Raw genomic sequence first — 21,782 nt, forward strand, 5'->3', positions numbered from 1 at the left:
CTTACTCTGTTGCCCAGGCTAGAGTGCAGTGGCATCATCATGCTCACCGCAACCTCAAATACCTGGGCTCAAGAGATCCTCCTGCCTCAGCCTCCCACATAGCTGGGACCACAGGTGTGCACCAGGATGCCTGGCTAATTTTTCTATTTTTAGTAGAGGCAGGGTCTCCCTCTTGTTCAAGCTGGGGTTTTTTTGTTTGTTTGTTTGAGACAGAGTCTCACTCTGTTGCCTCAGCTACAGTGCCATGGTGTCGGCCTAGCTCACAGCAACTTCAAACTCCTGGGCTCAAGCAATCCTCCTGCCTCAGCCTCCTGAATAGCTGGGACTACAGGCATGCGCCACCATGCCCGCTAATTTTTTCTATATATATTTTTAGTTGTCCAGCTAATTTCTATTTTTTTATTTTTTAGTAGAAATGGGGTCTCACTCTTGCTCAGGCTGGTCTCGAACTCCTGAGCTCAAACAATCCACCGGCCTCGGCCTCCCAGAGTGATAGGCCTAGGCTGGTTTTGAACTCCTGGTCTCAAGCAATCCTCCCACCTCAGCCTCCTAAAGTGATAGAATTACAGGCATGAGCCACTACACCCAGGTGGGACAGACTCTTAAAATAGCTCCCAATAATTCCTGTCTTGTAGTGCTCACACCTCTGTGGACCCTCCTCCCCTTGAGTGTAGGCAGAACCTGTGATTTGCTTCTAGCCAGTAGAATATGACAAAGATGATGGATGGGATGTCACTTACATGATTATGTTACGTAAGACTGTAACTTCCATCTTGTTAGCCGACTCTATTGACTTTCTTCCTTGCTGGCTTTGATGGAAATGGAAAGGCCCACATAGTTATGTACTGAAAGTGGCTTCTAGCTGAGAGCCGGCAAAGGAAGGCCCTTAGTCTGATCAACCACAAGGAACTGAATCCCACCAACAACCATATGAGTTTGGAAGTGGATCCTTCTCTAGCCAAGCTTCAGATGAGACCCCAATCCTGGATGACCTTGGTTGTAGTCTCGAGAGAGACCCTGAAACACAGGACTGAGCTAAGCTGTACCCCGATTCCCGATCCACAGCAACTGTGAGATAATATGTTCTCTTGTTGTTGTTGTTTTTTAATATTTTAATGTTTTTTTTCTTTTTCTTTTCTTTTCTTTTCTTTTCTTTTCTTTTCTTTTCTTTTCTTTTCTTTTCTTTTCTTTTCTTTTCTTTTCTTTTCTTTTTGAGACAGAGTCTCACTTTGTTGCCCAGGCTAGAGTGAGTGCCGTGGCGTCAGGCTAGCTCACAGCAACCTCAAACTCCTGGCTCAAGCAATCCTCCTGCCTCAGCCTCCCGAGTAGCTGGGACTACAGGCATTCGCCACCATGCCCGGCTAATTTTTTGTATATATATTAGTTGGCCAATTAATTTCTTTCTATTTATAGTAGAGACAGGGTCTCGCTCTTGCTCAGGCTGGTTTCGAACTCCTGACCTCGAGCAATCCGCCCACCTCGGCCTCCCAAAGAGCTAGGATTACAGGCGTGAGCCACCTCGCCCGGCCTATTTTATTTTTTTTCACTAGACAGGTGAAGGAAGATAATACGTTCTTTTAAGCTGCTAAGTCTGTAGTAATTTATCATGCTACAAGACTGTCCCGGCCCGTGGGACCTTCTGTTACTTGTGGGGTCAAGGGGGACCATGCCTGAAAGAGATGGGCGAGAGAAAGGAACGAGACCAAGCAAAGGGTTGTCAAGGTCTACTTTACTTGGATTTTTAGTAGGTTTTATATACAGAAACAAGGAAGTAGAAACAGAAAAATAGAGTGGGGGGATGATGAGGCTTGGGTGTGGGCCAATCAGCCCCAATCAGCGTCTTATCGGCATCGGAAGCTGTTTGTGATTGATCGCTCAACCTCAACCCGGCAGGGGGTCGGGAACAATTGCAGGTAGCATGCCCTGAAGCAAGCACTTCATGGAATGCATTCTTCTCGGAACTATAGCTGGAGGGCTGGGTGCTATTTTCGTGGCCCGTGCGTAGGACAAGTCGTTGGAATGTGGAGGGTCTTAGTCTCCAACACAGCATCTTATCGGTATCCTGTTTGTGACTGATTACTCAACCCCAACCTGGCAGGTGGTCGGGAACAATTGCAGTCAGCACTCCCTGGAGCATTCCGTGGTCAGCACGTCATGGAATGCATTCTTCTCAGAGCTATAGCTGGAATTTTCCAGGGCGAAGCCCGTGCGTAGGACGAGTCATAGGGGAGTTGAGGGTCTTTGAGGGTCCTTGCCTCTAACATCTCCCCCTCTCTTTATTAATATGAGGGAGATTTATATAGGTGGGTGGAGAGCCTGTCTTAGGCTACGCGATGGGCTTCCTCGACCAGCACCCCAAATATAAGATTGGGCGATTAACGTGAAGGTGAGGCCTCTGTCTTAGGCTATGTAGGTGGCATCCAGCTCCGGCACTTCTGATTATGAAGTGTGCCCCCGGGCATGGACCTACAATATTACCGTCATGGAATCACCTCACCATAGGCGGGGTGTGCATCTGGTACATGGCATCGCGATAATCCCGTCATGGGCGTCTCCACAGCCTTTGGAACCAATTGCGTTCCATGTCTGAGGCAAGGTTTGAGAAATTTAGACCTTCAGTGGGTGTATTGGGAGACTCTTCACGGAGGTCTTCTCTGGAGCCTCTTTGTTTTAGCCGTTGGTAAAACACGAAGACCGATTTTTGTGTGGCTGCGTCTACCTGTGACTTGACAAAATCAGTTAGTTTTTTGAATGCCCAAGGCCCAAAGGTGAGGAGCAACAGAAAACCTATAAGCAGCCCTAAGACACTGGGAAGCAATGTGGATAGCCAGGGGGATGTGGAAAACCAATTTTGACACCACGCTTCACTCTGTTCTCTCCGTTTTTTTCTATCTTCTAGGCTCTGTCTAACCCTTTCAATGCTATCTTCTACCAGACCTGTTTTGTCTGGGTAAAAGCAACATTCTTCTTTAAGTGCTGCGCACAAACCTCCCTCTTGGAGGAACACTAAGTCTAGGCCTCTTCTATTTTGTAACACTACTTCAGAAAGCGAAGCGAGGGATTCTTTGAGATATTTTAGGCCCTGCTGTAGCTCTCGGAGATCATTATCGATGGCAGCAGAGAGCTGCAGGTATTGCTGGTTGGAGGTGACTAGAGAGGCTATGCCTGTTCCAGCCGCTGTGGCACCAAGGCCTAGAACAACTGCGAGTGTTATGGCCGTGATGGGCTCTCTCTTTTCTCGGGGCATTGTGGTGCCGTCCTCCCAAAATTTGAGCAATTCGTCAGCAGGACGTATAGTGAGTCTGGAGAAGAGCATGACTAACACACAATGTTCTCTATGCTCAAGAAACGTTGCAGTAACTACATACGGGGTAAGGCCGGAAGAACAAGCAAAATAAGAGGTGTTAGATGCCTGAATATGCTGAAAGGTGGAGTCGACAGTAATTGACTGATTGCATATTTTCTTTAAGGGTGCGGGGGGAAGCATTCTTGGGCTAAGAAGGCAAAGGCCTAGGCCTGTGATTTGGCTGAGTGTCAGGCCATCATGGGTCTCCAGGCCCCATCTGAGTTTGCTGGTGTCGTTAGTAAATAATCCTGGAATGGGAGAGACTCTTGTTTTTTTGGGAAATATTACAGGTGTCCGATAGAGGAACTGAATTAATTTATCAGGGGGGTAATGATTATCTAGTTTGCCCTGGAAAGACGTGCAGTTAACTGCCCAATCATCATCAGTTTGTATTAGCCACCGAATTTGGGAAGCATTGTAAGGGAGTATTATGATATCTGGATCTTTTCCAAAGAGTTTAAGGGAGTTTTCTCGTCCCAAGCGAATAACTTTAGCTACTAAATAAGGGTAGGTGGGAAGGACTTTAGGGGGGGAAGCCGATAGGTGAACCCAAAAAAGAGGCTTGCCCTGCCAGAAGAGTCCTGTGGGCGAAAAGGGGGTAGGGAGGACAATGAAGTACAAGGGGGAATTGGGGGAGAAGTAGCCAATGGCCTGGGCATTTATGGCCTGCTCGACCAAATTAAGCGCTTGCTGCTCTTCTTTAGTTAGGGAGCGTGGAGAGGTTGGATTGGCATCTCCCTGCAGGATGTCAAATAGGGGTTTTAACTGTCCTGTGGTGAGTCTCAAATATGGGCGAAGCCAATTAATGTCGCCTAGAAGGCGCTGAAAATCATTAAGGCATTGAAGGGAGTCCTTTCTTATTTGCACCTTTTGGGAGAGGGCCTTATTGGGGAACAATTCAAAGCCTAGGAACAGGTGACGGGGGCAGACCTGAATTTTTTCAGGGGACAGGCGGAGGCCTCGAGCTTGTAAGGCTGAGACAATCTGCATGGTAACTTGATGTAAGGTTGCCTCGTCGGCCCCAGCAAGAAGAATGTCATCCATATAATGAATTTTATATAGCTGAGGATGTTGAATTCTAAAAGAATCAATTGTCTGAGCTACATATTTTTGGTAAAGGGTGGGGCTGTTGGCCATGACTTTAGGCAATACTCGCCATTGAAAGCGCGGAGAGGGTCCTATACAGTTTACTACCGGGAGACTGAAAGCGAAGCGTTTGCATTCATCTGGGTGTAACGGTATGGAGAAAAAGCAGTCTTTTAGGTCAATGACTATTTTATAGTAGCCTTTGGGGATAGCTACGGGCGAAGGCAAACCAGGCTGGAGTGCCCCCATGGGGACCATTGTTTGGTTAACAGCCCATAAGTCTTGTAGCAGCCGCCATTTGCCAGTCTTTTTTTGAATGACGAAAATAGGGGTGTTCCATGGTGAAGTAGAGGGCTCTATGTGTCCGGCAGCTAATTGTTCCTGCACCAACGCTGTAGCTGCAGCTAGCTTGTTAGATGGGAGGGGCCACTGATCCATCCAGACAGGTGAGTCACTTTTCCAAGTGATTTTATCTGCCTGAAGTGCAGGGGGATCAATGGCCCTTACGAAAAATGGTCTTTGAACCCTAGTCCTGATCTGTCTGATTTAGGGAGGGTGGTTAAGGGTGCTCTTAGTCCCTGACCCTCTTTGCCTAAACCCTGTCCTGGGAGGAATCCCTGTTTAAGCATTTGGCTGGCTACAACTTCATTGGGGCTGCACATAATGACATTCATTTGTGCAAGGATATCACGCCCCCATAAGTTAACAGGTAGGCTCGGGACTACAAAGGGTTGAGTAGTACCTCTGTTTCCCTCAGAGTCTTCCCATGTCAAAATTTTTGAGCTCTGGAGTGTATCTCTAGATTGTCCTATACCTTGTAAGTGCGTAAGGGAGGGCTGCAGTGGCCATGAATCGGGCCAGGCGTCTTGGGCGATAACCGTGGAATCGGCGCCTAAATCAAGAAGGCCTTTAAAAAGTTTACCATTTAATTTTAGCTGCAGGGTGGGCCGTTCTTTGGTGATAGCTTGGACCCAATAGAGATCAGAAGAACCAGGGCAAGAAGCACCTTGGTTAGAGGCGATGGCTGGGAAGGATGTATTAAGGGGCAAGGGTAATGCCTGAGCTAAGCGCTGTCCCTTAGAGACATACACCGGGCCTGTAAGCGCACTGGCTAAGATGTTAATTTCCCCGGTAAAGTCACTATCTACTATGGAGGGGTGGACTATGAGCCCTGCAAGAGTGGAGGAGGGTCGGCCCAGAATAAAAAAGAACATATTAGCTGGAGGGGGGGGGGTCCAAAGGAGCCAGGGAGCAAAATCTGAACACCATCCTCAGGTCTTAATATTGTGTCGGAGGAGGCACACAAGTCCACTCCTGCACTCCCTGTGGTTGCTCTGAGGAGTCTAGAGTCTGGGGGCTCTCTTGTCGGCTGTTCCCCAAGGCCAACTGAAATTGAATAGGACGGGGGGCCCGGGGCTGGCCCCTCAGGCCGTTTCCCGAAAGGGGGGGCAAGGGGTTTCCAAAGACATCAGTCTTGGAGCGGCATTGATTGGCCCAATGCTTTCCCCTCTTACAGAGAGGACAGAGGGAGGAGGGCTGGGCTGGCCTGTCTGGCAGCTCACTGAGGTTAGGGGTAGCAGAGGAGACGGCTAGGGGGCACTGCCTCGCAAAGTGCCCTGGTTGACCGCATTTAAAGCAGTCCCTCTGTGCCTCGGTCCCTTGGATGGTGGCCCCAACCACAAGCTGTACGGCCTGCGATACCTTATGGGCGAAGGGGTCAACATCATTACACATTCTAATCATGTCATTAAGGTCTTTATTTTTGAGTTTACCCCTGAGGATGGCCCTGCAAGTGCTGTTGGCATTTTCATAGGCCAATTGTTTAATAAGCCTATTATTCTCATCTTCGTGTCCGAGGGTTCTTTCAGCAGACTCTAAAAGCCTGCCCACAAATTCACTAAAACCCTCTTGAGCTCTCTGGGTGATTTTTGTCAGGGGAGTAAGAACAGATCCCGTAGAGGAAAGTGTTCGCCAGGCGCCGAAGGCGGCTGCGGCGGTCTGAGACAAAAGTCCAATTGGGAGTCTCCTTTGGCGCTGTTCAGTGGCCAATCTCCCCTGTCCGCTAAGCTTTTCAAGGGTCCAAGATGCAGAATTGGGTTTTTTAAAATTATTAGCAGCTGTGGTCTGACAGCGGTCGAGAAAGTCGGCCTTCCAAGAGAGGAACTATCCGTGTGAAAGGACCGCCTGTACTAGTTTGACCCATTCTCCGGGGAGCAGGTAGCCGCCCCCTGAGGCTGCTTCTAGGAGGGAATAGGTAAAGGGTGCATTGGGGCCATACGTCCTAACAGCAGAATTCAGTTCTTTTAAGGTTTTAAACTTTAGTCTGCGAAATTCAGTGGGCTCTGCAGAGGGCCCCGGGACTGTCTCCTCCGGGGGGTCATCACTTTCACTTTCCCTTTCTTTCTCTTCTGTATTCTCGTCATCTGAATCTTGGGGCGGGGACTGGCTAGAAGAAGGGGCGGCAAGGTCTCCTTGCCTATTAGACCGGGTAACTACCAGGAATGCTAGGGCTTTATGGGAGGACTTTAAGGATTTTTTATTTAAGGTGGCGTGGGATTGGGCGGTCTCATGACGTGGGTGGCTAATGAAGACAGAATCTTTAAGCGTATCTTGGAGGGAGGACAAGTCTTTGGAAAGCTGGGCAAACTCTTTTTGAAGTTGTAAGACATCCTTTAATTGCGTAACCCTTTGACTTAAGTCTTTTTTGGCACGCAAAAGCAAGGGCATTGTAAGGGGAGGCATTAACGAAGGTGCGCAAATCTGGGGTGCGTAAGGAGGCGGCCATTCAGGATCGTGATATCGGGCTGCTTCCTCTCCGAGGGTTGCCTCTTCTGAGGGGTCGAGGGACTCTTGGAGGGGTTGTTTCTTGAATACCGGGTAATTGAATGCATGAGGGGCCGTACCCTCGGGCAAAGGAGGATAGAGGGTCTTGGTGTCTGGCCTACTAATCGGGGGCTCGTCCCTAGATGTCTGGAGCTCAGCCGAGGGTCCTGAGGGGGCATATTAATACAAACTGAGGGGCAAGGGGAAGGGCATGTTGGTCCCTCAGGATTATTAGGAGAAGCTGGCCCTTCAGCCGTCTTTAAAGACGTTCTCCAAGCCGACCGAGACACGGGTCGGAGGCAGAATTCTGCTACTGAGAGCAGCTGCTTTTTATTGGGGTCTGAATCTGCTCCCTCAACAATATCTCTGATTAGTCCCCAGTACAAGAAAACGGATACAGGGACGGCATCTGGGCCCTGATTCAGAAGTAAATTGTTTAGATCTCTGCCTACCTTTTGCCACTTGCGTGGGTGAATCTCAGGTCCACCAACAATGAACCAAGGACAAGCACGATCAATGAACACAAAAAACTTTACTAGGTCCTTTTTCTTAACTCTAATTCCTCTCTCTCTGAGCGAGGCCTTGAGATCCTTGATAAAAACGGCCTCTTTAGACAAAGAATGGCCCATCTCGATGGGATGACAATGTAAAAAATCTACTCACCAGACCGTCGATTCTGTGAGCGGCAGAAAGGAGGTCTCTTCAGGGATTCTCCGGAGAACTGTCTGTAAACCGCGTGCATCCGACAAAAGTCCGTACCTGGAGCCCCACGTTGGGCGCCACTTGTCTCGGCCCGAGGGACCTTCTGTTACTCGCGGGGTCAAGGGGGACCGTGCCTGAAAGAGATGGACGAGAGAAAGGAACGAGACCAAGCAAAGGGTTGTCAAGGTCTACTTTACTTGGATTCTTAGTAGGTTTTATAAGCACAGAAACAAGGAAGTAGAAACAGAAAAATAGAGTGGGGTGACGATGAGTCTTGGGTTTGGGGCAATCAGCCCCAATCAGCGTCTTATCGGTATCCTGTTTGTCACTGATTACTCAACCCCAACCTGGCAGGTGGTCGGGAACAATTGCTGTTAGCACTCCCTGGAGCATCCCGTGGTCAGCACGTCATGGAATGCATTCTTCTCGGAGCTATAGCTGGAATTTTCCAGGGCGAAGCCCATGTGTAGGACGAGTCATAGGGGAGTTGAGGGTCTTTGAGGGTCCTTGCCTCTAACACAAGACAACTAATGTAGTACCAAAAAAGAATGTAAAAATATCTCATCAATAATTGTTTAGGCGGGCATGGTGACTCACGCCTGTAATCCTAGCCCTCTGGGAGGCTGAGGCGGGAGAATCGCTCAAGGTCAGGAGTTCAGGACCAGCTTGCGCAAGGGCGAGACCCTGTCTCCACTAACAAAATTTAAAAAATTTTAAAAAGAGAAATAATTGTTTAATATTGATGGCATGTTGAAACAGTAACATTTTGAATATACTGAGTTAAATAAAATATTTTATTAAAATTAATTTTACCTACTTCTTTTTACCTTTTTATGTGGCTACTAGAAAATGTAAAATCTGTGTTTTGCCTTATATTTATATCAGACAGCACTGGTGTAGAACTCCAAGGAGACGAGAATTTCATATAGCTTTTATGTGGCACACTAGAGGGAGTTGGCTGTCACATCCTTAGCAGCAGCCTCTCACTGACGGGGCATGCTATTGAAACAGAAAATACTCTATAGCTTCTGGAAAGAATCTTTTACCCTTTTTGAAGATGGGTGAAGCTGTTATATAATTTTTGCCCAGAGGTGAAACCTGCTTAGTCTTCTTACTTTTGGATGCTATCTTTAGGGTTTAATTCATTTCAAATTAACAGCAGGTGGCAGATGCAATTAAAAGGAAAAAAAATCGCAAATGAAGCAAGATATTTTGAACTTTCTTATTTGCTACGGCAGCTACACAGGGAATAAATGCTAATTATTTTGAATTACCTGTTTATGCATTGTGTTGTATGTTTGCCTTTTACTGGTTAATGCTTCACAATTTATGCTATATCCTTTGTGGCTAATTAATAAGGCTGTAATGCCATGACCAGTGATTCTGAACTCTAGAAGAGTCTTTCAAAGGGCCTGATTCATTTTCCCCTAAGTATATGCCCCCCATCCTGGTCCCCTGGGAACTGTTGCTGTCCAGAGTGATTGATGCTAATGTAGGTTGTCACAATCCTCCAGTATGTTAGGACAGAAAAAGCGTTGAGAATAACTAAAAGGTTAACTGAGACATTTGGGTGCTCTTGGCAGGGTAACTAGTTGTGTGCCTTTAATATTTAAAAATACTTGTACCTTTCTCTAAAGGAGAGTTTGAGAAGTTTAGGGAAGAGGAACATCCTGCAGCAGCACCCCTCAAAATATCCTCTCGTGTCTCGAGCAATTTAGCTAGTAAACGAAAGAGACAACAACAACAAAACAAGTTAACGCTGCTTGATGTGATTTCATTCAAGTTCAACATTCAAGTTCATATCAGCACTGCTTGATATGACTTCATTCATTTTCCAAGCATGTATTAAATAATCCTTCCAACCACATTCAGAATTCTCTAGGGAGAAGGGTTTGAAAGAAAATATTGTCCTATTCATCTTATTTCTAGTGATGCTTTCAGGCCCTTTGTAAATGGGTACACTTGGCACTGTCTGGGAGTCCTCACCCTTAATTTGACTCTGGTCAGTCATACACCTCACTCAAATGAATCTCTAATGAGCAAGTATTTCTTTTTAATTTTTCTTATTTATTTTTGTTGAAAGAGGTCTTGCTATGTTGCCCTGGCTGGTCTTGAACTCCTAGCCTCAAGTGATTATTCTGCCTTGCTTCCCAAAGTGCTGGGTTTATCGGCATGAACCACCACACCCCACATCCCACCATGTTTCTTAATATATAAAGAGTTCTAACAATAAAATAAGAACAGAATGAGAATTATAGTTAGTGGACTTGTTACCTTGATACTTAAAGATGTTTAGAAACCTACTACCTGGTGTAAATATTCTAGGCTGGAGGCTGAAAGTGATTAAGAGGATTGAGTTCATAACTCAGGATACAGTATCCTGTAATCATACTCTGTATTGTAAAATTCTGAAATTAAATATGTGCTCCTGGCCTACCTGAGGTGGTTTCTAGTACATACTCAGAGGAGTTTATGTGCAGACTGCTTTAGCCTTATGCATGTAAGACTGGCTGTAGAGATATCAACAGACTTCTAGAAGTTCTGATTTTCCCTTCATGTACCCCTATTTTATCACCTATAATTGTGTGCCCCAGTTTGGATTTCCAGACCTGGAAATAGGTTCTGACTTTCTTGGAAAATATTGCAGCTCTCTCTGCTTTGCAACCTGACAACACTGACTGCCTCCTATATCCTTTAGAAAATTAGACTCTGTTTAATCTAACCAAGAGACGTCTGAATCTAGTTTCTCCTCACCCTGAGCACATTCTTGACATGTGTCCCTTCTATAGGCAAGACTTATGAAGAGCAATTTAATTCATGAAAGGAGAATCCAAATGGCCAGTAAAAATCTGGAAAAAAAGTTTCTTTCTTTTTCTTTTTGAGACAAGAGTCTCACTGTGTTGCCCAGGCTAGAGTGCCGTGGCATCAGCCTAGCTCACACCAACCTCAAACTCCTGGGCTCAAGCAATCCTTCTGCCTCAGCTTCCCAAGTAGCTGAGACTACAGGCATGCGCCACCATACCTGGCTAATTTTTCTATATATTTTTAGTTGGCCAATTAATTTCTTTCTATATTTAGTAGAGATAGGGTCTCTCATTCTTGATCAGGCTGGTTTCGAACTCCTGACCTTGAACAATCCTCCTGCTTCGACCTCCCAGAGTGTTAGGATTACAAGCATGAGCCACCTCGCCCAGGCTGGAAAAAAAGTGTAATATGATTGATAGCAAAAATACAAATTAAAAATGAGATCTCTTTCTCTGATGAAATTAAAGAATATATATTTTACACCAAAATTCTCATATTTAGCAAAGGTTGTGAGTGTACGTTTCTGGAGGGCAATTTGGCAGTTTATTTCAAGACTCAGACCTCTACTTTCAGAAGTGTATCATAAAAAGTTACCATAAATAAAAACATGTATAACAGTGTTTGTTACAAGGTTATTTATAATATAGTAACAAATGTCCAATTAGAAAGACTATTGTGCATTCATTATAAACAATGTTTTTGAAAAACATGTAATGTGCTCTAGATTTTCCCCTCATTCGGGCAAAAAAAGAATAATAATAAAAAAACATGTAATGATAAATACAAACAAAGTAAAAGCTGGCAAAAACTTTGCACTGAGATTGTGCAAATTCAGATGTAATGCTATCTGGTGTCATCCTCATCAGGTCCCCTTCTCGATTGGCGCACACTAAAGAAAGTTCTTAGCTTCCACAGCATGGGGAATGTAGAAAGAAGACAAAGCTGGGGGTGGGGGGTGGGGTGACAGGCATCTCTTCTTAAAAAGCAATGAAGCAGGAAGTTTCGCTTCCAGTGTTCTCCTAGCTCCAAAGGATTCCAGGAATTGTGCTGTTGTCCTGGAGGTCCTGTCAACCCCGAACCCAATATCATCTCCATTGACATGTGGCATAGATAAATGCCACCAGGTGCCTCAAACCAAAGCTAGGACTTGGTGGGATATGGATCGTGCAGAAATCCTAAATCCTGGCTGGCTACCTGCACTAGTGACTCCAGTTATTTCATTAACCTTGCAGGAATGTGATCACAAATTTTGTGATTAATTTTTTTAACTGTTCTGTATGAGTAAAAAAAAAAAAAAAAGATAGAAAACTTTGTGTACATTTGCTCCTAATTCAGCAAGTTTATTTGTTAAACAAACAAGCAAACCTTAAGTATATACATATATATAAACAAAAAGAAAATATTTTATTTATTTTTTTTATTTCTTTCTTTATTTTTTCTATTTTCAGTTGGCCAATTAACTTTTTTTTATTATTATTTTTAGTAGAGACAGGGTCTCGCTCTTGCTCAGGCTGGTCTTGAACGCCTGAGCTCAAACGATCCATCCGCCTCGGCCTCCCAGAGAGCTAGGATTACAGGCGTGAGCCACCGTGCCCAGCCAAGAAAATATTTTTAAAAGTTATTAGTGGTTACCTCTGATTAGTGGACTATGGATAATTTTAATATTCTTTATTATACTTTTGCATTTTCCAAATTTTTCTATATTGGGCATGTATTACTTTTATAATCTGAAAAAATATATAAAATAATACCTAGAGAAACTATTCTTTTTTTTTTGAGACAGGGTCTCACTCTGTACCCCTGGGTAGGGTGCAGTGGTGTCATCATAGCTTACTGTTACTTCAAACTGCCGGGCTTAAGCAATCTTCTTGCCTCAGCCTCCTGAGTAGCTGGGACTACAGGCATGCACCACAACATCTGGCTAATTTTTCTATTTTTAGTAGAGTCGGGTCTCACTCTTGCTCAGGCTGGTTTGAACTCCTGAGCACAATTGATTCTCTAGCCTTGGCCTCCCAGAGTGCTAGGATTACAGGAGTGAGCCACTGCACTGGGGTGAGAAACAATTTTTTTAAGCTCAGAGATCTACATATAAATACATGGTTAACACCAGAAGTCCTTATATAACTCAGCTAATTAAATGCATCTGCTCTTATTTTAATGGCTGACTATTACAAAATTCTTATTCCTTAGAATGACATCTTAAAACTATATTGAATAAGATGTAAGCCAGCATCTGCTTTAGATATTATTGAGTGGAATCTTGGGACAACTATGTTCACAGATTTAGAAAGGATTTCACAAAGTCCGAAAAAGTGGTCCCTGTTTCAAACTCAATATAACATTTCATTACATATACCATTGTGTTATAGGTTATAATGTTCCTTTGGTTTATAAAAATATTTAATCCAATTTCCCCAGCCACTTAAAATCTTACTAATCTCTCCTAGCATAAGGGACCCTCCTGCTTTAAACCCAACACAATGTGAAAGACCTGTGAAAACAAAGGGATGTGGAAATAAGACTAAGAATCCAATGGATGTAAAACATACCTATAATTTTCCACTCTTCCAATTTCATTATTTCCAAGCAAAGGATCATTTAGGATCTGCCTGCAAATGGCAAATGACATGGCCATTTGCCAAAATGTGGTCTGGAGATGCTTTTCTGTGAGGTTGAAGTAGGATTTCATTTCTGCTGGAACTTAATTACCCCAATTAGGCAATGACTCTGCAGCGTCCTCTGTAGAGTGGAAGGGGAATTTTAGAAAGGTCCTTTTTATGGGAATGAGCCCACCCAGGTCAGGCCTTTCTCTGGGGCAAACTCTGCACCCCCCCCCCCCAGCTTTTCTTCCCCTACAGTCTCCATAACTTGAGACACCAGCAGGAAGAACAAAATGTGGAAACTGATGCTTTGCCAAATCAGTTCTCATTATTTTTTCTACAGCTTGGTCCTACGTTTTTCCTCATTTTTACTGAAAGTTTTTGTGTGTGTGCCATCTGAAAGAATTTGGTCTCACAGTTGTCACAGGATGAATGAAGCAAGGCTACCACAAATGTCTGTTCAAGAACCTGCCAGTGAAGGAAGGAGGGCTGCTGAGGCCCCAGGGGCTGGGGAAAGCTGGCTCTCTACATATTTGTTCTGTGGGGTGTTGGGGAAGGGAAGGCCACAGAATGTATTGGTTTTTTAACTGACTTAAATTACTTCATTTGTGAATGAGTACAAGCTGGTCTATAAGGAAAAATGCACCTCACTCCTGTACTCTGGTCACCTGGTTTCTCTCCTCAGTGGCAAGGACTATCAATTTCCTGTGTATCTCTCTGGAAATACTTGCTTTCTCTGTCTAGTTTTTGTTTTTTAAAACACACACAGTACCATACTGTACACACTGCTATGTATCTTGCTTTTATCACTTAAGAATTTATCTTGGAGATTTTCTCTTTAATACATATTATGCTCTTTTACTCTTTTTCATGAATTCATAAAATTTCATGATATGGATATGCTATCATTGCTTCAGCCAGATCTGTCTTTGGATAATTAGGTTATTTACAATCCTTAACTGTAATAAACAATGCTGCAACAAGTCCTTGAAAATACATTCTTTTGCATTTGTGGAAGTTTATCTATAGGCAAAATTAGAATTGCTAGGTCAAACAGGGACATGCATTTTTAGTATCGATAGATGTCAAATTCCTTTCCATAACACCATCAGCATAGGTGGAGAGGGACTATTTTCTCACATTCTTGCCAACACAATGGAGACACCAAATTTAAATTGCGGCCAAAGGGATTAAGAGTTGCTCCTTTCTCTTTCATTTCCAAAAAAACCCCAAGAAAACAAAAAACCAAAAAACAACCCTGGATGCTCAGAGGTAGGCATTCTTAGCTCAATTTGCATCTGAAAATAGTCACAATACTTTTGCTTTATCTTTGTTTTCCTGTTTGGATGAGGCTTAAGAGAATTTGAGTGGCACTAGGGGGAAAATAAGGAACTAATAGTCAAAGAAACTCATTGTAGTTTATTAGTTTTATAAGGCTTCAAAAATTCAAGGCTTTTTGTTGTCAGCACAAAGGAGAGTTTTTGTTTGACAGTGAGCGCAGAGGCTCCCTACGGCCAGCAGGGGGCAGCATGTCCTCACTGAGAGTCCGGCTGGGACTCCTCCAGCTGATTCAACGTGCTACAGCGGGGCACCTAGGACCCCATCCGTCAGAAACGCCAACTTACTTTGTTATCTTCACGGTTTGGAGCAGGCTGGAATTCCCAAACAAAGCTTAGCTAAAAGACTAGAATAAATTGAAATATTCAATGCCAGCCAAGAGCAGGGTCAAATGGAATTAAGAAGGAAAAGAATATTGTGAACATAAATAAAAATAGCATCATCTTATAGAAGATCATTTAAATTAAATATTTTGATTATTCCAGCCAATCTTTGTACTGTAAAGCATGAAAGGAATATCCTTGGATTATTATATTTCATATCCATTTTACTGAAAAAGTACTAAAAATGTCAAATAATTTACCCCTGAATGTTCTATTCCCTTAGAAACAGGTTTTCCCTCCTTTTTAACTTATTTACTTATTTATTTATTTGGAGTGGGGTTTCCCTATGTTGCCCAGGCTGGCCTCAAACTCTTGGCCTCAAGGGATCCTCCCGCCTCAGCCTCCCAAGCAGCTGGGATTACAAGTGCATGTCACTGTGCCCAGTGGGATTTATTATTTACCTTAAAAAGCAAATTAACCTGCCCTTTTACTATTAGTCCATTTAACCAGCAAATCTTGATTGAGTGCCAGGTGCAGAGGATACAGAGTAGACAGGGCACCGACTCTGTTCTTCTTTGTTAAGCAGAAAATACTTGAGACCTGGCTCAGGAAACTTTGGTTCTAGCTTTAGGTGTGGCAATATAACTGGCTATGTGGTCCTGGGCAAGTTACTTAATTTCTCTGTGCTTCAGAAATAAAAATGATTCTAATGTCATCTGCCCTACAGACCTCAGAGATGCACAAATGAAATGCCACATGCAAAGATGTTTGAGAAAAGAGCAAGTGCTATACACTTGAAAGATTTAAAAAGCCACACTATAATGGATATATGTAGAAGGGGCAGCTTAGGGAGTCCTTACAATGTACCAAGCACTGTGCTAATACATACACACGTTATCTCAGTTGAGATCATACCCCTGTGAGGTAGGTATTATTGGGCCCATATTACAGATGGGGAAATCCAGGTAGGTGTAAGGAGGTTGGGAAGTTGGCTGAAAGTCCCCATTAGAAAGTGGTGGTGCAGGATTTAAATCCAGGTCTGACCCCAGAGTCCGCTACATGCTGTGTCAGTTTGCCTCTTCATCATTCTTCCCAGCCCTGCACTTAGAACATGTAGGTACTGCTCCCTCCGTGTGGCTCAGAGGGCACAGAAGTTCCCTACCTGGGGGTAGGGAAGCCTCCGTGTTGTGTCCTGACAACACCCCCTGTAGGATGCCCAGGAACTTCTTGGCAGATGTGAAGGACCTTGCTCTGTGAATTAGGCGGTTTCATTAGCTGATGAAAAGATGGTTCACGAAGCATAGATTCTGAGTGCCTCATCAATTTGGGGTATTATTTGGAGCTTGACATTCTTTTACGTATCACAGAACCACAAAGAAAGTAAGTGCCTTCTGGTTTCTGGCACCTTCAGTGGAAGAGCAAATATTAAGTGAGAGCCACCACTATGAGGTAGGTACAATTCTAACACTTATATATACAATACCTCTTTAATAAATAATTAACAATGGTGTTATTATCTCCATTTTACAAATGAGGAAACTGAGGATTTTTGCTGCAAGTGTAAGTAGCAGAGCCAGGATTTGAACTTGGGCAGTCTGGCTCTAGAGGCTGGATTATTAAGCACCGCACAAGTTCATCTCTGTACTTAATACCAAAAAGGAGGAGTAGGGGGGAGGAGGGTGGGGAAAGGGGAGGATGAATAGAAAGAAAAAAAAGAATGAGGGACAAAGAAAATGGATCCTATGAATACCACTAGTTAGTTCAACAAGGGCTTCCGCAAACAGTCCGTTTTTCACCCTGGAAGAGGAAGGGAGAAGCGGGTAACACTTAAACAGGAAAGTCCACTGGTGCTCCACAGAAATTCTTGTGTTCCCAAGCACATCCTAAAGGTGGAAAGTTACTGAGCTAACGTGGCTGGGCTTTAACGGCACAAGCCCATTCGGTCACAGACCAACTATTGCGGATTCCATTGTCACTTTGTTTCCCTAAAAACTTACCTTGTTTTAAAGAGACTGTTCTGCAAACGTGAAATTCAAACAAATCCCCAACCTTACTATGTTTGGTATCTGTTTGCTTTCAAAGACTGCAAAACACTTGGTTTGAACCTTGACTGAAAGGATTGTCTTGCAATTAAAAATCAAACCAAAAATACTCCACCAGCAAAATTATCTCAACTTTTGCTGTATGCTTGTAAATTTTCACAATAGGATGGTTGGAAAAAATATTCCGCCAAAATTTGCAGAATGATGACTCGACAGTTCATTAAATTTCCTAATGGCAACTATGGAAGAGTAAATGCCTTTATCCCAAAAGCTTTTGCTCTTTAAACAAATGACAAACAAATACGTAGCAACGGAGTGTTCCCAGGAATTCGAGAGGGACAATTCGAAGTGGAGAGGGACAGCGAATTCTAGTGGGACCGCCAGGGAGGTTCCTGCTCCCTGGGCAGGAACCCGGAGCAAAGACGCGCAGGGAAGACCTTGAGGGCTGGGGTGGAAGGGGTCCTCCTCCGGGCGGGCGGTCTCCTCCTCGCCCCAGCGCGGGAGCAGGAGCGCGCGGGATGGAAAGCCAGTAGTGTGCAGTGTCCGCCAGCGCGCCCGCGCCCCGCGGTGGCAGCCCAGCTCCCGGGAGGATGCGGCCCCGGGATGCCCCAGTGAGCTCCGGCTGGCGGCCCCGGGGAGCTCCAAAAACAAAGCACGTGGCCAGGGGAGGGGGCGGCCGCGGCGCCGGGCACCCTCAGCACTCCGGGCCCGGGTGCCGCCTGCGAGCCCCGCCGACCGGCCGGGAAGGGCTCGTACTAGGCGGCGCCCGGGTCCCGCGCCAAGGGGTAAGCGCCAGGCGCGGAGGCCCGGCCACCCGCACAGTTCCCTTTCCTCTGCGGCGGGCATTCGAGAAGACCTAACCCGGGGGAGCCCCGGCCCGGCCCCGCGCGGTCCCCCTAGAATTCGCTAGCCCCGCTCCGATCCTGGGGACACGCTTCTTCAGTCCCCGCGGCGACGCGCTCGCTCCGGGACCCGCGGCTGCCCCGCCGCGTGGGCGGCGCAGACTTTTCTTTAGGGGGGTAAGATGGCAGGTCCGGGGAAACAAAGGAAACTTGGGCCGGGCCCGGGGAGCGCGTGTGTGGTTCGCGCGTTCGCCCCGGGTCGTGTGTGGGAGTCGCCGGGCGCCGGTGCAAGCCCGCACGCAGCCCGCCCGGGGGACCCGCGCCCGCTGCCAGAAGCCCGCGGCGCCCGCCCACCTGCCGCTGCGGCCGCCCGGGGGGCTCGGGGCCCGCCAGGGCTCGGGCGGCGGCGGCAGCGGCGGGGGGAGGGGGCGCCGGGGAGCCCGGAGTGGGGCGGGGAAGGCGGGAGGCGGCGGAGGAGGGGAGCGCGGGTGGGCGGGCGGCGCCACGTCACGGCTATTGTGGCTGTCCCGGTATATAAGGTCCCGCCGACCCGCCGCGCTCCCCACCTTGCCTGCACCCGCCCGGGGCCAGCGGTTCTCCACGCAGCCAGCTTCCCGCGAGACGCGCCGCGCACCGACGGAGGGGACATGGGCAGAGCGATGGTGGCCAGGCTCGGACTGGGGCTGCTGCTTCTGGCACTGCTCCTACCCACGCAGGTGAGGCCCTGGCGCCCGGCGGGGCACAAGGGCCGTGCCCGAGGGAGGGTGGGAGGGTGGGGCAGTCCCCGGGGACCAACCTCTGCGCCCCTATTTCGGGCCACGGATTGATTCGGGTTGAAAGAATCTTGCATAAGTGACCAAGGGAGAGACCAATGTGGACCCCACTTTCCACTTCCTCGCGGGCTGCCCCCTCCGCTCCCACGGCCCGGGGAACAATGCAGCTCCGCGCGCGGGCTGGGAGGACCTGGCCCCACCCTAGGTCCACGCTGCCCCTTCCCGGGCGGCCTGGCGCCTCCCACCCACTTTCACCCTGAGCCCCGAGGTGCCAGCGAGGAAGAGAATGTGCACTCCCCGCCGCTCACGGAGCGCCCAGAGAGCTCAGGCTCTTAGGGAGGTCGTCCCTGGGTCCCTTGAGCGCCCACTTCCCTCCAGGAGTGCCTTCGCGCTCCCAGCGCTCTACACAAAGAGAGGAGACGGCCCCCCTCGGGGAGCGCCACTCACGCCCATCCTCCACCGTTGGAGCAGGTTTGGGGATCCCGCGGAAGCCCCGGCTGTCTGGCCCTATCTTCTACCCCAGGTTTGGGGCTGGAGCCGAGGCGGGGACCCTTTCCTGACGCTGCGCTGTCTGCCACGCAACCTTACACGTCCATCACTTGTCACCTTAGGAGCCCCATGTTAGTCCAGATTGCCTAGTTCTGGGGAGGCGACGTGGCGGGACGATTCTATTCCAGGTCCCCGCCAGGCTTTGTTCCTGTCCCAGTCCCCGCCACCTTGTCCCCTCCCCAGACCGTCTATGCAGGGAACCTCGCACCGACTGCGCGGAGCAGGAGCGGCGCTGCGCTGCCCTGAGGGTGGATGCGCAGCGTCTGCGAGGGTGACCGGGGACTGAGCCTGGGAGACCCGAGCGGGGCGGGGGAGGAGACATTTGGGCAGTTCGGGCGGGCTTGGAGGGTGGGGTGACCGCGGCACGGTAGCTCTCCACAGCCACAGCCTTCGCATGGGGTTTTCTGAGGACTGTTTCCGGGACTCTCCCCCCAAAAGTGAGGCGCTCTGGGTCCTTGGTTCCCAGGCATCCAACCTCCGGGCTCACCTGGGAGCGCAGCCTGAGAACGTGGGGCATTCTTCGTCCTACCCACCGCGGGCCGGATAACTGTGCCCTATTGTCTCGCGCTGGGTTCGCTGCGCTCCTGAAGCTTTCTCAATTCCTCGGTGGGGGAGGGGCGCGGCCGGCCGCCACAAGCAAGCTCCCCCTACCTACCTCCATCTCCTCGCCAACCAGATTTTTTTCCTCCAAAATTTTAAGAGGAGATTTTAGTTAAGCAAACAAATTTGGCTCGGTAGGGAAAATTATGTTCAGTGTCAATTTAATGGATTAACAATTTTTGTTTTGTTCTTGGTGTAGAGGACATTTAGATTCTCAGGTTGAGGAATTGTGCTGTAAACAAAAAAGTCACCTGCTGCACCAAACCTATTTGTATGAATAAAGAACAGGTTACTTTCAGGGATCCCAAACCAGGTCTTCAAAACAGAGGCACCCTGTTTTAAATAAATTACCATATTAATACTTTCCTTAGTGGGAATGCTATTTCCTGATAGGTTAAGCTGAATCTTGCACACAGTAGGTGCCCAATAATAAACTTGACTTGATTAAGATGTTTTTTCTTGTTGATAGACTATTCTGGATAGGATTTGTACATTTCCTTAGTCAATATTTGTTTAATGACCTTATGGGTTATGCAACAAAAGGAGTGGGTGCTGATGTAGAGGGGTTTTATCTTTGGATTAATAGGCAGCTAAATGTACATGTGGCCCAGACTCTTGCCTGGTGCCACATCCTCCCTCCTGCCTGTAATCAGAAGCCCTTGTAAACCCTCCCTTGCAGTGAGAGCTGAAAACTCTGATCTGCCTTTGTTCCATGACAAAGGAGAGATTATCACGTGCCCCACTGGACTGTGCATTTTGTGGCTTGAAAAATTGGTGGTGAATGATGCCACTCAGACCCTGGGACACTGGGGGAAGCTTGGTTCTTGGCCACAACACTAAAGCTTAGTGACCAGGCAGTGAGGCTGCTGCTGGTGAAACTTAACACCAAACCTCTTCATCTTTTGTGAAGTCACTCAGACTTCATGGTGTTTTCCATGAAGTCATTCTGCCTTGAGCCAAAACTCTTTTTTTCAATTTAAAACAAATATTGTGAACATTTTTGAGAAGGGTTATAATTTCAAGATTTCAAGGGAGCAGATAAGATACCTACTAGCCCCTTAAGTTAGAGGCTAAGTTACCAAGGCTATATTAAATGGGTATATGAAAGTTACTTAACAAATCCAGGGTAGACAGTGACCCAGTTAATTCTAGTATTAATTTCAAATACAGTGTTTTAAAAAGCGCATTTTTTTCTGTGCAACTTTAAAATCTCCCCCTTTCTGGGAAACTAGAGGAAACCTTATTGCAATGCCAGTAAGTTGATAAAATCTCAGAAACTGAATTAGTTAACTTGGTTCTTTACTCCTTTATGAAGAAAAGCAGTCATATTTTTGGGGAGTTACAGTTATCCAAGAACTTTTTTTATTTGTTCTTATTGCTGCTTGTACCCTTTAGGCATCTGTAGGTAGTTTTGAAGCTGAAGAGAATGACCTTGGTGGAACTGAGCAGTAATTCAGAATTTAATGATGTGGGTTAGAGGACAATGGGAGAAGATCAATCTTAGCATATGTTACCTACCTTAATTGTATAGGAAGAGTGTATGTGGACATAGTTGTACACATGGAAATTTATCAGTGTAACTTTTTATATATTTTAGATTTATTCAAATCAAACAACTGTTGTAACAGTTTCAAGTAACTCCTCCCAGAGTACCTTGGCTCCCCCAAATCCAGCTAATGCCACCACCAAGGCAGTTGGCAGTGCCCTGCAGTCGACAGCCAGTCTCCTCATGGTCTCGCTCTCTCTTCTACATCTCTACTGTTGAGAGACTCAAGCCAAGAAACATCTGTGCTTCCCCATCTTCTAATCACAATCCAAATGGCGTCTAGAAGTCCAATGTGGCAAGGAAAAAACAGGTCTTCGTCGAATCTACCAATTCTACACCTCCTTGTATTAACACAGAAAATGTTGAGAATCCCAAATTGATTGGTTTGAAGGACATGTGAAGAGTTT

At 46.6% G+C, this 21,782-nt stretch overlaps 1 long non-coding RNA gene across 1 annotated transcript; it reads right to left on the reverse strand.

Moving 5' to 3' along the window:
• Positions 1-1,658: 1,658 nt before the first annotated feature.
• Positions 1,659-19,774, reverse strand: LOC142870947 (uncharacterized). The gene is made up of 3 exons (XR_012919294.1): positions 19,717-19,774; positions 7,919-8,091; positions 1,659-2,719 (listed from the first exon to the last, which is right to left on the reverse strand). It is a non-coding gene; the product is annotated as an uncharacterized LOC142870947 (long non-coding RNA).
• Between the last annotated feature and the right edge of the window lie 2,008 nt (positions 19,775-21,782).

Source organism: Microcebus murinus, chromosome 5 (genome assembly GCF_040939455.1).
Source record: "Microcebus murinus isolate Inina chromosome 5, M.murinus_Inina_mat1.0, whole genome shotgun sequence".
Taxonomy (NCBI): Eukaryota; Metazoa; Chordata; class Mammalia; order Primates; family Cheirogaleidae; genus Microcebus; species Microcebus murinus.